Raw genomic sequence first — 19,338 nt, forward strand, 5'->3', positions numbered from 1 at the left:
GGTTACAGTCAGGCATCCAAGGGTCACACATGGGAAATGGAGAGTCAAGAGTCACTTGAGGGCCTTCCTATATAATAGGGGCATGGGGCACACACAAGGGAGGCTTGGAGGCTTGGAGGCTTGGAGGCTTAGGCTATGGTCTCTCTAGTGTAGAGGTCCATATCTACTCACCTACCATTTCACACTCTAGCTACATGCTATTGGATTGGAGTTATACCTCTTGATGGTATGTGACATCAAGGTAGAGGTATGATGTATTTCATTTATAATTCATGTGTGCATCCCTTAGGCTCGGGGGTGGTCGGGTGGATGAGATTATGCCTGATTAATGCATGTTTATGCATAATAATTATCTAGAGAGATCTTAGAGTTTTAACAGGGCCCTGATTGGTGCGGAGGCTACATGTTTGAGACTCATGGGAATTGTTGATAATGATGAGGCTAGAGTCTCATATGGTGCTCCAAGGCTTTTCCTTTGAGTTCCTTGTTAGAGATAGATGGTTGCGTGGGGTGAACTTCTTTAGGAATGGTTGTTGATTGCGAGGTTTTGGCATTGAACTTCGTTTAGTAAAAAGGATGGGGTTGAAGGAGTAGATGCTTTATCCGAGTCGATTGTTGTCACAAATGGGAGGTCATTGTATAGAGGGTCTTATGTGGAAGAGGTTTGTAACTTTTTGCATTCAGCATCATAGAAATCCATTAAAGTTGGATCCTCTTCCTTGCAGTATGGTGTTGTCAACTTTTTTTCATTCACCATCATGATGACTCTATCACTAACAAATCACAATGGTGCTTGGGCAATAATAGTCCATTTATGCCCCAAGATCAAATCTACTTCCAATACATACTCAACCATAAAAAACTTACAAGTAAGGGGGTTAGTTTCAATATACATTGTATGTTCAAAGTACCCCAAACATGGCATCTTCAAGTCTTGTGTAAAGGGAATTCTTTCAGGATGTGCCACCATGAGTGTTGGTTGACCTAACAAATCCCATAGCTCGAGGGTCATGTGATTGTGTTCTCATGTTGGATAAAGTTGTTCTTGAGTTGTGGTGATTTTATTTAAAATTTTCAATCCAACCAGAATCCTAGGGATCTTTTTAGTAAGATATGCTGGAAGTTCTAGCTCCTCTATGGTCTCATTCTCCCGTAAAAGCAATTGTACAATGTCTGCTTCTGGGGGCAGGAGTGTTCAAGTGACTGTTTGCATGGATTCATCTTTTGAATACAACAATTCACCTATCCAAGTTCCACCAAAGGTGACATCATACTCAAGGGAATCTAGGGTAACATGGAATATAAATTCCATATCTCCACCGGTTGTTTGAGTAGTGTCGCTAAAGTAACTTGGAACTTCAACGTTTTCTTCATTGGCTCCTCTTTCAAGACTATTGTCTGTAAGAATGATCTTAGGTTGTCCCAATGACACCCAAGTATCTATTGTCATGATGTTATGACTAGCGCAAGGGCTAATAAATGCGTGTTTGCGCGCGAAATACTTGACAAAGAATATTACACGTGGAGAATAAAGCTCTACATGATGAGGCTGAAGCTCAAAGGCTACGTGTGCAGAAGGAAAGAAGCATGTAGATTTGTGGATTAAAGGAGGTTTTTACCCGCTTGACCCATCAACTCGCAAGCCTCGATCATTTAGCACTTTGCATGATCATGTTCGATTCATTGGGGATGGTAGATTTGGATATTTCTCAAGATTGAATAATCAAGCTACTATTTTCCATTATTGACACACAAATATGGCTGAAACTATGCTTGGTGTGTACGAGCGATCTGTGTAAGGACTAGAAGACCTCGTGATCTCACAAACTCAACACGTAAATGAGTTGGAAAGGCTACTTCAGTCACCTCAGGAAGAGGTACTAACCAAAAATTGGAGGAACATGCACTCCAAAACCCAACTAAAAAATAGCACTCCTTTTGGGTTAAGAGTGAGATCTAGACAATTTAAAAGTGTTACATGCCTAGCCAGACATGGGGGTGTTAAGAAGAAACGGATACAGCTTGCTCAAAGCTACATGAATAGCGAGGGAGGTTTCTGCTTCGATAATCCTATAGATAGAATTTTTATGATCAAGTCTTCTGACATGATTAAAATGTTCAAGCTCTCGTAGTGTGCGATGCTTCAAAGGAAGGTAGTCAAGGAAGTTTGCAATGACTTTCGTGACTTGGTCTAGCCTGATGAGGTGGTCGAGGCATGTGACAAGGTTTCAATAAGCAGAAAGGGATAAAGAGCCATATCAAAGCTACTCATCCAAGGTATGAAGCCTCATCATCTTCGTGTGTTCGGCTTACCCCAACTACATACCATAACAATGGCACGGCACCAATAAAATTTGGCTATTCCAAGGTTCATAGGTGAATACAAACACGTTGACGGTGTAATGATTGTAGAAAAGTCAAAAAATAAATAAATTAATTTTCAAGAACGGCATGTATAATAACATAATTTACAGATGTTAGAAGGGTCCCATCAGCCATGGTGAAGTTCTATCATTAAACAATAAAAGACTGTGAGGGTAGTCTTATTTTTGTTATCAAGCTTGATGAGGCACAAATTCTCAAACATCAAGAAAATGGAAAGAATCAGTATAGGTCTGATGAACAAATCTTTAAACTATGCCCAAGGTAAGGAAGACCAGCCATTACATAACGCACAGTTAGAGATGGAACTATGGTACATAGGGGCAGCTGCTGTAGTGCCATATGAGAGTCATGATACTCTCAAATGGTTGTTTTGGCACAAAGAAATTCCAAGTGTGATTGGTACTCATAATAAAGGAGAGATGCTTGTGGTGGATGGGGTAAGAAACTTTACATCGGAGTGGCACATGAGTGCTGACTTGAAAGCATTGAAGTGCATGTATGGGGTCTGTGGTGGTCCTAGATGTGCAAACCCATGTCTCTATTGCATGGCAGGAATGAATAGTCTGGATTGGTACAACCCTACAATGGATTGTATGAAGCCTCCATCTAGAGACAAGATAAAGCAAGTAATTGGTGATAAATACCAGACCAAGGCTAAAGGAAAAACAAAGATGAAGAGGGAAAGTCAACAAAAATAGCCGAATTCAAGGGTGAACCATGTATTGTGCCTAAGGATCCCAATTGGCATTCCATACTTCCTATAAAGCTAGAGAGAGTTCACATTTGTACTTTACATGCAAAAATTAGAGAACAGGATAAGCTATTAAAGCTTCATCTTAACTATGCTTATTCCATTTTGCCATCAGAGCTATCAGATGCATGTTTAGATCAATTTGAGATTTTACTCTCTAACATGGGCTTTCGTAGTGGACATGTGTAACTTAAAAAGGATGGCAAGAAATCAAGTACCATTGGTGATGTTATGTCAAATGTGTTAATGGGAGGAGCCAAAGCTAGAAGGTTCTTATCAAACTATGAAAACAAACAAGTTGGAACAATATGGGAATGTTGTGAATCTCTATGTGAGCACACAACTAACCAAGTTAGTGATCTAAGGAAGACAAAGCTTTGTATGAGTGTCTGGATAGAGCTTAATAATTTTATAAAACTCTTACATAAGCAAACAACTGAAGGCGATTATACAAGTCAGTTTGAAATAGCAATCAAGACGCTTGTGGAAACAATTATAGCTGCTTGGGGGAACAAGGACGTAACCTTCTACCTAGTAAGAGTTTTTGCTTCATGTAATTCAGACATTGACTAATTAATATGATATAAAATGATTATTAATATGATTTTTTATATGTGAAGCATATTTTGTTTGTACATGGCCCATACTTTATAGAGAACCAAGGGCCTCTTGCTACATGGAATACTTAAGGCATGGAAAAATCACACTATGCCAAAAGTATCAACTATTTTTTTACAACTCAACATGGTGAAAAACCAAATGCACTACAAGAGATTTTCAACACATTGTATCGAAGGCAAATGCAACGATACAATGAAATTCTTAAAAATTGGGTTAGTTTAAACAACACATGAACAATCATTGTTATTAACATCAATATATTATAAACACTCATCATGCTAATAAAGTGTATCTTTATGCATGATGGTGATTGAGAAGGAGAAAAAGTCAAAGTGATGCAAATTGTAATAAAAACTATTCTCAATATAAGTAGGAAAAGACTTTTAAAAAAGTCTTCTAATTTTTTGCTTCAACTATTTGTCTTCCTCAAAGAGACTCCCCTCCTTTTTGGGGCTTTCTTTGGGTAGCTGTTTACCCTCGTCTCTTTGGATAACTATTTAGCCTTGTCTTCTTTGGGTAGTTTGCATCTGTACCTTGATAGTGTTTGGCGTTGATAGCCTCCAAGATCATGGGTATTCAAATCAGTAAATGCCTTTGCATATGCCGCATAACACAAAAAACACCCTGCCCTCTTGATGCCCACAACCCTGGTTCATATCCACAAATACGTATAACTTCCTCCTTCTCTATCAACATTATCTTTTTTGCATTGTGTTGTATCCTTCCATATCCTAAATATGCTAACAGAATCTTTAAGACCATCAATGGAATGCATGGATCATCTGAATATTTTGAGTGGTAAATAATCAGCACGCGTGGAGGTATCCTTGAAATATAGTGGCTAAGGGCCAAGTCTCTGCCCAACAAAAACTCATTTACCTCCACTTGGACCGAGGAATCCATCTTCATCTCTTATCTCAAGCTATAAACAAACAAAAAATTTACTTTACAACAATAAAAATCTTAAAAAAATATTGTGTATTTATTCTTATAAATATGTTTTTGTTCTCATCGTCAACAAGTGGCCTATCCTCCAGCAAGTCAATTGAACTTTATGGAGTCATCTCTTCTTCTGAGCATGGAATCGTTGGTTTCTCCCTTCCAATATTAGAGATTCCCATGCTCTCTTGAATAGCTGAAAAACTCTTCCTCTATGGGAAGAGTGTCTTCTTATTCTTCAAATTTTCTTATGCACATTTCTATAGCCTTAGGTACACTGATGAAATTGTCACCGGTTGCTTCTGTATCAAGCACTCAAAGTTCATTAGTGGCAATTATCTAAAAAATTTTGATGAAACGTGACATCCATCTACAATTAAACCAATACAATAATCCTCCCTTATATTCAACAACTTCTGGATATTTGTTAGTAGTACAAAACTTTGATTGTCCTCCTTTAGAGTGGGAAGGATGGTAGGCATGGGAGAAGGATCTCCTTCTCTCAATCCTCTATAGAAACATCCTTTTCTTCTAGAATAATTAAACTAGCTTTAAAATCTACATCATCAAAATCCGTGCTCATTATTTCTTCTTGATCTATATCCACAACCATTTCTACATCATGAATTTCTTCTTGATTTTGAATGTCCCCTAGAAATGCTTTAGGCTAGACAATTCTTGATTTTACATGTAGATAAAAGGAAAGCCACACGATGCTAAGCCATCTATATGCTTGGGAATGTCAAGATACATGCCAATCCACATGCTACTTGCTTCACCTTTATTGTTGCATTGGTGTTGATATTTTTTGGATGATGGAGCTTTGGAAGGGAAAGTATAGCATGAGTACATGGTAATGAAATGATGGAGTGTGCATGAGTTTATGTAAAGCATTGTAAGTGATCCTATCTACATTTTTGAAGTTCAAGTCACACCTATCACATCACTTTGTACCCCACATTTCATCCAATTGAATCTAGAATGTGTGAGGGTACCTCGACATATGGGGGAGAGGTCGGGGGGAATGCCAAGATTTCGGTGTGCCATGATTGCCTTGTGGTACCTCGGAGGATTAGGTACCAGCGCAAAGACTTGGCCCCCACCCTTGGCTTGACACTACTCACTAAGGGGATGGGAAGGCTTGGCTAGGAGATTAGAAAGAAAATCACTCCATCAACACTCAATCTTCATCGTCGGCACATAGGTTACATGAAATATGCCATTGGTCAATGTATTATGCAGTTTAGGATATGCTTTTAATTCTATCCCAAATGCCAAGGGAGCATTGATTGTTGGATAGAGTTCATTGGGAATCTTGAGATTTGTTCCCTAATACAAAGGAGACTGCCAAAAATTTTCAGAAATTACATGCATGGATTGGATTGAGGGAATTTTGGGACACATGTAAGGTGCTTTTGGATGCCAAAGTTGCTTGGAAGAAAGGGTGGAACATGCGGGAGGCAAATGGGTAGTTAAAGAGCACTTGAGCAAAATTCACAGATCACAAAACCTTAATTCAATAAAATCACATTCGGCATAGAGTTTAGGTGATTATATAGATTCTTATTACTCCCTTACACCTTCCCAACAAGTCTTCAACCTCTTCATTTCGACACAATTTGGATCCCCAACTTGCCATCTTTTACGGGAGGTCAAACATGGGCCCAATCAGAAACAAGTTATTTGGGACAAATGATATCATAAGATGGATGCACATCATTAGGGTTTTCCAAAAATCCATAGTACACCCAAAACCGATGTCGTTTGGATGGTCAAACCTAGGTGGTTGACTTTGACCAAAAAGTTAAAACAGTGTATATTTGCACTTTGTCTTTGGTCAAACCCTCTTAGGAATAGTTAGCACTCATCATCACAAGCTCACACACCAAATTGCATCTAAATCCAGTGAGTTTAGAATATTCTATAGCCTAATTCATATTGTTGTACAAACCCTAAAATAATGAATATTAGGGTTATCCAAAAAATTTCTATTCTTGCGTATTTGGACACTACGCAACAAGATCTATCCATAGAGCCCTAGATCATCAATTTTTGACACCATTTAGGCCTTCTACTAGCCATTTTCCATTTCAGCCATTATGCCAAGGGAGAATCTATCTAAGCAAGGGATGTGACTTCAAGAGATAAGGGAGGACATGGAAATGGTGAATGAGGATCATGTAGAGGTGATTGGTGAAGATGATATTAATTTAAAAGGTGACAACAACAATGCAAATACGGTACATGGAACAAATCGTATGCAAATTGGGCCAAATTTTGCAAATGTGGCTAATGCATCAAATCAGTGTTGGGAGGAGAAAATGTACAAGTGATGCCCATTATAACAAATGCCATGTCACAAATGATGATGATCATAAGCATGATGGAAACCATGATGCAATCATTTGTGAATAACATGATGCAAGAGATTAAGGGCATTTGTGAGATGACATAAAGAGCATGGATTTAGATAAGGGTGGATCATCTAAACATGTTCGTTAAGCTCATGTTGAAGACAAAGAGAATCATCACCCAAGTTCTCATTCTACTTATGGTACTATGTACAACCCAATGTTTTCGTACACATCTAATGAACCTAAAGACAAGGGTCATGAATTTCCAAACTCAAGGAATGAAGGCTCAAGATTCCCTACTAGGAGTGATTTTCATATTCCATTCAAGAGGAATACTCATCGAGGCGGTGCTTCAAGACCTCATGTTGAGGAAGATCTTGATGATGAGTTTGAGGATGATAATGGTCAAATTCCTTCTTCTTCACAAGCCATGGATGGAGGAAAGCAATGTGTTAAGTTCTATGGTAGAGCCACTATACTAGTGAAGGCAAGAAAATATCGATCAATGTATGTGAATTCTTAGTACCATCTCTTGGTTTACCTCTTATTTTGAGCAGGGATGGAAGAGCTACTATACACTCTATTTTAAAAGAGGTTGGATTTACTAAGGACAAACAAGGACTTCCATGCACTATCACATTTGGTCATTGCATTAAGTATGACTATGTGGGTCTTTATGTACACATTGTGGGTGTTGAAGTGGATGAGACACTTGCTTTAATTTGTGGACAGCGAGTAAATGAGGAGATCTCGACACTGGTTCTTTCTCGACAAGTCATCACTAATGTGTTTGTGGTGGTCAATGAGAATACACAACTTAAAAATGGAAATGCTTGGATTACTTTCATAAGTGCTTTGACTGATACATTTTCAGCTTATGATATGATGCCATGAGATCATGAAGACATGATCATTGAGGATGTTTTAGATGTGCATGCAATTGTTGTTGACACAAGGGATGATTACTCATGTGATGATGTACATGCCTATGAGGATGCATTGGACATAGGACTTGCACATGAGGATGATAATTACACACATGGTGGAGACACATGCAAAAGGTCATGGTGGTGACATTAGGCATCTTAATGATGATGCTCATGTAGGTGTTAATGACTCATCTACCATCATTCCTAGTGATGAGGAGAGCATCTATGTTGATGTGGATGATGGTAGTGTGCATACACATGCTACGTATGATGAGGATGAGTTCTATGATGCTAGCAAGCATGTGGATGACATCATCGATGTGGATGCCATCGATGATGAGGCTACTCATGCATTGAGCACTAAGAAGCTATTGGGTACCTCATGGAGGATCTATGGGAACCCAGTCTATGACACTTTCTTGAGAGATGAGTAGAGAGTCTATGATTGTCAGCTCTATGAGGGTCATGCGGACAGAGGATTATGCCTTGGTACATATGGATCATGCCCACGTAGTCACTTGTGACGTGGATCATGCCTATGGACCTATGCATAGTGATCGATTCAGTGAGACATGGGTTCACATTTGATGGAGCATGCTATGGAGTTTGATGCATTCTCCTTTGATGCGCATGGATGCCTATGCATTGACACAAACATAGTCTAGCAGGCATTCACTTTTGGACGTGATGTGTATCATTTGGGGAGCATTGTGTATGTGGGATTGATATGCCATCATGATGTATTCACGTACGGTCTGGGTGGGTGGTTCCATGTATCCATAGGGTTCTATGCATGGGTGCATTATCCTTTTGACCTAGGGACATATTGGATACATCTCATCGGTGGATGTGGTGCATTACACCATCCATTTGATCCACGAGGAGGCAGGATTGATACAGTCATGGGTCACGCATGGCTTGGATCTCCATTCAATCTAGGCATCATTATCATTATCCTCACTATCACGACATCTTCCTATCCTTTCCATTCGATCTGGGCAGGGCATCGTGGACATGTTTTGGATCGTCGATACACCTAGGCCATGAGTGCATTTTTGGCTTTTGTATATAGCCTCTTGCATATGTTTTGTGCATGACCACCCTTCGATTTCGAGGATGATATCATTGGAGGGGATGGTTTGTAATGAAGTAAATTTGGTTGCACATGCACATGGGAGATGGGTACTTGGGCTTAGGGTCATTTACATGTGTACCTTTGGGAGCCTTGGGATATATTAGACATAGGGCTCATGGGGCACTGTACCTTTTTTATCATATACATTTTCATGAGTACACTTACTCTTTTGGAATTCTACGTTTCCATGGTGAACTTCTCCCTCTTGAGATGTTAGGATGGTGACCCACACGCATGTTGTCACTCCATGCATTGAGTGGCTAATCCTAGTTTCTTGCAAGGTGTCATATCACATAGTCCGTGCTATGCATGATGGAATTGATGATTTGAAGCTTTTTTGTCAATAAACTCTCAAGTTGGATTTTGTTAAGTTGGGAAATGAATATGAACTTTCCAAGTGTATATAATTGTTTTAAAACTTTGTGATGATGCTGAACACTAAGCAATTTGGAGAATGAGAGAGCTTTTTACCATGGCTTATGCAAAGCATAGTTACATTTTCAAGGATGCTCATAAATCCAATTTTTAGCAGCATGTAGAATGTGAAATACCCAAATCCAAGTTTATAGTAACATGTAGAATGCAAAATATTGAGTGATGGCAATAGTAAAGTCTGATATGAGTGTTCTTTTCTTCTCCTAGCTTGCATTTGAGTTCATAGGAGGTAATAAAAACCTCTAATAGGTTCAAATGCCTTGAAATAAGGTATTAAATATATAAAACTTTTAGGTTCTAGGTCTAGGCATTAATAGGACTTTAATGTCCTAGGCTCAAATGCTTAATAACCTAGAAACTTGTTTGATAATATTTGATTATGATTTATGCCAAATGAGCTGATAGAATCTCCTTCGAGCTTCCAAGAGCATGTACAATCTTGTAGGAACTTATAAAAGCTCTTGAGAGGTCTTGTATAGTCTTGAGAAATCTTATATAGAACTCTTCTTGTATACTCCTGAGAACTCTTGTATACTCATGAGTGTTGATAAGAGCTCTCAATGTCATAAGAACTCATAAGAACTCATATGCTAAGATCTTATAGAAGATCATGGGAGCCCATAAGTTCTCTTAAGAGCTCATAAGAGCACAATAGCTCATAAGGGATATTACAAACGTAAGAACCCTTGTATACTTCATGAGTGTTGATAAGATCCCTCAAACTCATGATAAGAACTCATATGATACGATCTTATAGAAGATCTTTGGGAGCCCCTAAGTTCTCTTGAGAGCTCATAAGAGCGCAATAGCTCATAAGGGCTATTACAAACAACATTCTATTAGCTCGTAAATCTTATATGATCAGTTACTACTGCTAAGAGCTCACATGACTTCATAAGGTCACATCTATGACCAATTACATGTATTTATGTCTAAAATTTAGAAAAAAATTTAAACCAATGGCCTATTTTCAAGCATGCCTACTCGAGAATTTTTGAAGGGCTTTGTTGCCTTCTGAAGGCTTAAACGAGAAGGCACCTCACCTCTAGTCCTGGCCTGCATAAAATGTTCTTACCTCGAGTGTGCCGACATGAAAGACATTTAGGATACATTTTAATGGGGCTATTTTGTCATATTGCCATCTGTAGGGGTGAGATCACTTTAAAAAATGACAAAAGCGTTTCTGTGCTCGAGTCTCAGAGACTCGTCTCTAACCCTGGCTCGAAAAACAAAAAAAATCACTTTAAAAAATGCCCCCTATAGGTGGCTTGGTGCCACCCCTATATATGTCAAAAACACAAATATGGGCGCTTGAAATGTATCCTTGGCCCATGAAAGAGGCTATGTTTGAAGCTGGTGAGGCTTGCCAGCCTCAAGCAGCACGTATCTCCTCTTGCAATGGTGGCATGGCCCAAGCTGTATAACGCTTAATCTTTTTGGAAGGCCGAGTTGATGGCTAAACAACATTTGTTGTTACTTGGGTAGGTCTTAAGGGATTACCGACTCTGCTAACTTTGTGTGGATGAAGATAAGGCCAGCTAAAGAGCAAATTATACTTTCGGCCTCGGAGTGGGTGCTGCCACAAATTACTCTTAGACCATAATGATCTTAGGATGGAGGTTTCTCTACATTGAGTTGTGAGAGCATCATGACTTGAAGTCTCTTCATCAAACTCCACTCTAGTGATGTGAGGTGGCCTACTTCCTCTCACAACTCACTAGTAGTTTGTTGGGAGATCCGCAGATTCAAAGTAAAGTAACTTATGTTCTTTTGATGTACAGAACCTCATCATTTGAGCTCTGTCTCTAGCTGACGTGAAGATCCTGGCCCTTCTTCTTTAGTACAGTGGAACTGTCTTATTAAAAACCGCACCAAAAATTATACTTTTAAGGGGAACTTAACATGCCATTAATGTATTAGATTGATAGATTTATATAATCTTATTTGTTCTTAGCTAAGACATGACACAGTGATGATAAAGACTCAGTTTTATGGTTTATCTATAATGAAGATTTGTCTAGTATGGTGACATGGCTTTATACATGGACCTACTCTTGTTCAAGTGTGTGTTACATCACATAGTCTATGCTAAGCATGTTGGAATTGATGATGATGATTTGAAGCTTTTTCACGAGTAGAGACTCTCAAGTTGGACTTTGCTAAGTTGGGAAATGAATTGTTACAAAACTTTGTGATGATGCTGAACACTAATTAGAAATTTGGAGAACAAGGGAGCTTTTTACCATGGCTTGTGTGCAAAGCATAGATATATTTTCAAGGATGCTCGTTTTAGCAACATCTTGCATAATGCAAAATACAGATCAATCCAAGTTTTAGCAACATATTGCAGAATGCGAAATACATGCCTGCGCCATGGCAATATTGGTAAAGTCCGGTATGAGTGTTCACTTCGTCTCAGTCCGCTGATATGAGTGTGTTCTTGTCTTCTTCTCCTAGTAGCTTCCCATGAAAAAATACAGTCTTCTAAGAACACCAACAGTACATGAGGATATGAGAGAAGGTTTCTGAGGTGTGAGCGGCTCAAGTATCTCATCTTGCAGCAGGCCACAGTCCTGAGAGGAGTGTTGCTTCTGCTCATTCAGTGTCTCTATAAGAGCATCTGAATATTCCTCTTCTGTTGTAGATTCGCTTGCATCCAAATATTTGTTCCACTTCTTCTTCTTTTTGTTAGTTTTCTTTTTGTGCTTATTCAGTGTTTCTAGAGCATCTGAATATTCCTCTTTTGTAGAATCACAAGATACCACTGCTGCATCGACCAAAACTTTCTCTGCATCAGAAGATTCCAAGTATTCTCCATCAGCTTGCCTCATCAAGGATAGTAGCTGATCTGTGGAGAAGAAGGCATGGTTTTTGGCATTCTTCCCCTGTTGTAGGTACCCTAATTTCACACAGCTTGGGGCTGAGGCCGGCCTTTTGCCGCCTTGTTTACCATTGCTATCACTGCTACTGCCTTGAGCTTTTGTTGCATCGCTATCACTCTCATTGCTGATGTCAATCTCATGATTGCCGCATTGTATTATAACAGCATTGTTCTTATGGCTAGTATCGTGTTTAGGATTCGATCTCTCTGTTTTCTTGGGCTTCTTCCCTCTCTTCTTCTTTCCTGCATACTTCCATGCATCCTGCTCTTCTTTTTTTGACTGTGGCATGCAGGTGGTGCTGACCTCGACCTTCTCATCATTTCCGAGCAAGTGGAGCTGCAGCACTGGGCTTCCATGCTGTTGGCAGATTTCCTCTAGTGCTCCTTCCTCGAGATGATTATCTTCAATAATCTCATGATCATTAATTATCTTGGCCGTAAACTCTTGCTGCTGCTCCTTAACGAGATCGTCCTGTTCAACAATATCATCACACTCTTGAGAGATTTCCTTCACATTCTCATCTTCTTTGTCCTGATCAATGGGGGCATCATCAATATCCTCATGGCGGCTTCTTCCACCAATTCCTATGCCATGAACTTTTACGCCCTGATTAATGTTATAATAGCAGTTGATCTTCACCCGATCAGTACTTGGCTGCAGCTGCAGGGGGCCATCAATATCGTGGACGGCCCCCTTCACCTCCAGCATGTGCGAGCGATTGTCGTAGACGTAGTGGATGTCCAGGCCGCTCCCCACTTTGAAATAACCGGCCACCTCGTGAGACGTCGGACATCCGGTGCTGTAATGGTCGCTGATCAGTTGGGCACGGATATTCATCACCTGCAGAGTGGGTGGTCGAGTAAAGAGCCTGCTCTTCTTATCCGCTGGATACGAAACGCGTGCTTTTACGCCGAAGAGCTAGGAAAGGCAAAAAGTAGAAAGCAAAAAGCAAACGCTAGAATTGTCAAACGCGAGAATTGTTCCGAGATCCAGTGGAATATAATGCCAAATATAATGTCAAATTTTGCAACTTGTAGAAGGGTTACTCCGTTGTTTCAACAAATTGATTCTGAGCTTTGTAACATGTGGATTCCATTACGTAAGTGTATATTCACACTGCAGACTAATGGCTCCCGGACCTTTAAAAAATCAATCCTTTTGATCTGCAAATGCTATTGACAATCTGTTTCCACAAATATTTTTTTGTCAATGTAAAAAAAATTCCCATGGAGGCGGAACTTCAATGCTTTGTGCTGATCAAGAGATGTGAAATTTTGTACGATATTGCAGGCATTTTGGATTGCCTAGCTGACTGGTTGCTTGGCGGGTAGGTGGCTCTAAGAAGACAGTGTGGGTCATGGTTATGACTAATTTTCAAAGCTCTGGCAGATGCTCAGGTGTTGTGATACATCCATTGTTTAAGGGTGGTAGAAGAAGATTAAGACCAAGGAGAAGGTACACAAAGCTAGATCCACTAGGCTAATGCTAGCTACTTAGCAAGGGAGAGATCTCCTTTTCTAGGTGTTGGCCATACCCTCTCTATTGTACCATCTTGTTTTGGTAAGAAAAAAGAGAAAGCCAGGGGAGCCAGGGTGAAAGAGAATCAAGCGACGTTATCTGACCCTACAGGTGAGAAAAAGTGGATGAGGGAGGAAGAGGAAGGTGGCCGGGATAAGATTGCCACGATGCCCTCTCGATGATAGCCTTGTTAGTGGACGCACTGCCGCAAGATCTTGGCACGCTCGTTGGCCAACTACTTCCACCACACCACATGCTCTCCCACATCTCCAAGCATGCCTCACATGAGAGAGAAAAAGAGACACACAGGAACACAACGAAAGAGACGCAGTAGCGTCTACCAAAACTTGCCACATTTTTTTTCCCAAATCTTTTACGGAGTCTTGGAAGGAAGGAGGGAGGGAGGACAGGCTCCATTTCTGAAGATTTATTTTTATAAAATTTTTTATAAAAAAACTATGGAAGGATTTTTCTAATGACCGGAGGCCTGCAAGGTTTGTCTTAGTCTTGTTTCCTACAGTGTTGCTCTTTGGTCCGAGCCGTGCAGCGAAGATGATGTTCAATCACTGTTCACCTAGCGAAGAGTTCAGAGAATTCTCGAACTGGCCCCTTATATAATATTGTCTTGTAGTAGGCGGCTGCATGGTTTTTGCCTCGTTGAGCTATCTTCTTGCTTGCTATTGGAAAGGCGACAATACATTGTATGCCCCTATTGGAAAGGCAAACAACACATCATGCATGTGCAGGAGGAAGCATTGTCGAATGCAGCTAGTCACAGAGCAGGTGAGGCATACAAGCGAGGCATACGAGAGTCGATTTGCGAAAAGGCATATAACCGTTCAACTACCTCTCACATATAAATCAAATTCAAATTAAGGTTTTAGAAAACCTTCAACACTAATGATAATCTATCATCCCAACTATTTAATTAAATTCCTTTTTCACACATTGTATGTCCCTATTCACAAACTTTGTGTAGTTGCATGGCATTTAATCAATACAACCTTACCCCCACTATTCCTCTCTTTTTTTCTAGTTAAATGACCTTTTTTAAGTTTTTTTAGAGAAGTGGAAGACCTTAAATAGAAAAGATATAGGTGAATGCATGCAAATAGAAAGCATATAGGTGAATGCATGTAAATAGAAAGGATATGGGTGAGGGTCATCATTCCATTGCCTTAAATAGAAAGGATATGGAGGGTCATCATTTCATTGACTTTTTCAAGCATTAATCATTACATACTAAAATGAAACCTTTAAAAACACTCTTATTTTTTAAAATTTCACACAATATATATCATGAAAACACAACAACATTTTGGTGCCGTATTGGGTGTGACAAAAAGTGTTTTTGTTTTTGCAAGAGAAGATGAGTTCATATAAATAAGATTTAGTTACAAAAAGGGAAAATATCACAAAGGTGATAATAAATGCATCTTAGGACTATCTAGAAGCTCTAATTTGTACAAGCCTCTTAAAACCCGTAGTTCTGCTACATAAAGAGTCAACTTTCCACTCAAGACGTCGCATGTGTGGGCATCGATGGAATACTATCCAATTTCTAGATGTTTAGAGTTGATAGAGAACGATATAGCGAATCCAAGGTCAGATGCACACTAGGGTTGGGTTGAGGAGCTTCCCAATAATGCATGCCTCCATATAAATTAGTGTTGAGTAATACGGCTTTCCAGCCACCAGCTCCTAGTGCCTCTCCATAGCGTCTAGGCATTTGGCCATGCCCATAAGACGTGGACTACAATTTCCTTATGTGTGTTGCAAAAGGGGGCAGAGTGGTGACACTGGGGCCCAATTCGCAAGCCTGTCCCATGTGGAAAGCTTTAGGTGTAGCAAACGCCAGAGAAAAACATTAATTCGGAAAGCTTCAGGTATATGAGGATATGAGAGAAGGTTTCTGAGGTGTGATGGCTCAAGTATCTCATCTTGCAGGCCACAATCTTGAGAGGAGTGTCGCTTTTGCTATTCAGAGACCCGGTGGAAATTTCAAAAACAAGAATGCGCAGTCACACATCAGCAAATTGAGTTCTTCTTCTTCTTTTGGGAGATAACTTGAATTGAACACACACAAATTTAGGTGGTGGGATTGTAAAAGGGTTACTTTCTTGTTTTAATAAATTGATTTTGAGCTCTATCTAACAAAAAGTGTTTTTGAAACTTTGATATATGAGTCTAAAACTAGAATTCCCTTAAAACACACTAATAATAATATTATATACAATTTAATCTATAAGCATTAAAAGCAAAATTTAATTATGTGGTTGTTAGTGTGGGCACACTTCTCTCCAAAAATTACGAGAGCCAAAAAATGGTGCCCCTCGGAAATGAAAATTTCATGAAGCAGGTATCGAGCATATTTGGAACTTTGATTTGAGCACTTTGGAAGTGAGAGGATACTGATATATAGTACTTTACAAATAGAAATTTGAGCACTTTAGCTAGTACTCAGCATATGAGATCTATTTTTGGAACTTTGATATAGTACTTTACAAATAGAAATTTCAACACTTTAGTACTAAGCATATAGTTATTACTTTACAAATAAAAATGTGGGCAGTTTAGTTAGTACTGAGCATATGAAATCTATTTTTGGAACTTTGATATAGCATTTATATGTAGAGATTTGATTAAGTTAGCACTTTGATACTGAGCATAGATACGAGCACCATAGATATGTGTGTGATTTCTATAATTGGGATCTCATAGAACCATAGATTTGTGAGCTTGATTTTTGCATTGGGTAAGAGATAGGCAAGAGACCATACTTTGAGCGAGATGGATGGGACAAGTAAGAGAAACACACCTTCAGCCTGTACATTTCCTCTCCGTAGAAAGTCATGAGAACTTGCCACCATGGGTAACTAGAGTGTTTGCATCAAATGCAAAGAAATGGAACTATGAGTACAATAGTTGCCAAAATAACCCCCTCTCCCCCTCCCCCACCTGATCCTCCCCCCTTGCAAAGAAGTATTTATGATCTACGAGCTTGGGAGTGACCTAATTTTATCCTGCTAATTCACTAGATTTCCAAGATACAACTTTGCAATGAAAACAAGATAACGAAATATTGTTAAAATGACATACCTATGCCTTTTTGTTAGTAATATGGATCCTAGTAAGAATCCCCCGCCTTTTTGTTAGTAATATGGATCCTAGTAAGAATCCCCCGCCTCTCTAGATGCAACTCGATAGTCATCCAATAGTCATTGTGGTGGAGGCAACCAAAGGGTTTTAAGATCACAATCACACCCATTGTGGTGGAGGCAACCAATCCATGCAAGGCTAGTTCTCCATAGTTCTAGGTCACATATTGTTAGAATTTTGTGCATCTCAGTGTGTGTGGGATTTGGCTCTCTTATTGGGACCCATGTATTTTTTTCATGATGTATGCTAGTTGTGGGATGTTGGCCAGCTTTATGGTGGTAGTCATGGCCTTCCTATATAAAGGGCCTCTCTCCCACTTTTTGATGCAATCTAATCCTATCGCATATGTACTTTCACCCATTTGATGCTTCAATCCCTTGTATGATAATAGAACTTGATCGTTGCCTACTTCCCCCCCCCCTCTCTCTCTCTCTCTCTCTCTCTCTGACTCTCTCTCCTTTGTGTCTTCTGATCACTTTTGCATGTTCATACTTTCACAAGGTATCAGACGTCTAGGTCTTGGCTTTTCACCTCTAGGTGACCTCTTCCTTTATCTGCATTTTCTTGGAGCTAGAAGTGCTCTCGAAGTGCTGTTGTGTTTTCTCATCAGTGGCCCCAATTTCTTCTCCTACACCCTCTTCTAAAATCAACATTTTCATTTTGTGGTGCTCCTGTCCCTGCATCATCTGCAAGGCGTCATGGTGAAACCTTGGTGGACTCGGTTTTTGCTTCTTCTCTCAAGAACTTTCGCAATGGGCTGGTGGTGCTTGGGCTATGTTTTTTTGATAAATCACCCCTTCTTCATATGCATTTTTCTCTTGTAGTGCGCCTACCCTACGTTTTCTCGTGGAGTTGAGTTGCAATCTAGATAGAGGGGCTACGTTGGTGATTGGTGGTCTATTTTTACAATTTGGATAGCAGTGAAAGGTGATGTTTTAGCCTGTGGTGCAGCTCGACAAGTGGCTTCGATAGCTCCTCCTCTTCCCCAGATGTCCTCCCTTCTGATTGGGTGTTTTCGAGAGAAGTTACGTGGACTGTTCTGCTACTGTCTAGCCCCTTCTTTCCTCATTTTTCTGCTGATTGGTTCTTGTGGTCTTATCTATTGGATCTGCTTGAGCGAAGTCTTGGAGTGTTGAGATTCAAGGTTTGCAGATAGTTTTCCTACAGTAGTGGTGGCTCCCCATGTACGACAAAGGAGGATAAGCTTGATGGGACACATATGGTCTTGTCGGAGCTTTTCAATGCCATGTCACTACCAATCATTTAAATTTTGATGACCTAAGCTCCATTGTATGGGAAGAATAATTAGTCCTCATGACACAAGGTAAGTTAAAGATTTTATCTCTTGATTTGGATCATGCCTTAACTTCAGTGCAGAAGAATCGGAGTCATTGCTACTCGTGTGGGAAGAAAAGACATTTGTCTAAGGACTAATTGTCTACGAAGAAGGACAAGGGCAAGGGCAAGTCCTCATCCCAGCAGAAGGGAAAAGATAGGAAATAGGATAGATTCAGATACTTCTAGTGACGCATCTAGGGCTCCTAGGGTGCTTCTGGCCCAAGAGGACTAGGATGGTGTTCTTCTCTAGTTATACAGATAGTTTCCTCCCATTTACTTCCAGTACCTAGAGGAGGCCTGTGGTGAGTGGGAGAGGGGGCTGTCAACAGCTTTATATATAGAATGTATAGGACCCATGTGTTAGGGTTCAAGGCCTAAATATATTTAAAAAATATGGTAGGTAAATGTCAATTTTGATAGCTATGGATAGGTTGTGTTCCAGATTTATTGCTTGGTGTAGTAGAAGCTATGAACTAAGTGTGGGATCTGGCTCTTTAATTGGACACGCATTTTTCTCATGATTTATAGTAGTTATGGGCTCTCAGCTAGCTTCATGGTGGTGATAGTCAGCTAGCTCTTGGCCTCCCTATATAAAAGGCATCTCTCCCACTTCTGTGCAATCTAATCCCAGCATATATGTACTTTCACCCATCCACTGGCTGCTTCAATCCATTGTAATCTCATGCTATCATAATAGAACTTGATCATTGCCTACTTCCTCTCTCGCTTTGATCTCCTTTGTCTCTTGTGATTTCTTCACACATGCATACCTTCACACAGGGATGTTTTTATTTTGGGCTACTGGGGGTGTCTTATATAGGGGAAGACCAAATTTCAAAGTAAGTAAAATTTGAAATGTTGGGCGTCGCAAACCAAAAGGCAAATATTCAAA

Source organism: Cibotium barometz, chromosome 5 (genome assembly GCF_041138505.1).
Source record: "Cibotium barometz isolate CiBa-2024 chromosome 5, ASM4113850v1, whole genome shotgun sequence".
NCBI classification, from domain to species: domain Eukaryota; kingdom Viridiplantae; phylum Streptophyta; class Polypodiopsida; order Cyatheales; family Cibotiaceae; genus Cibotium; species Cibotium barometz.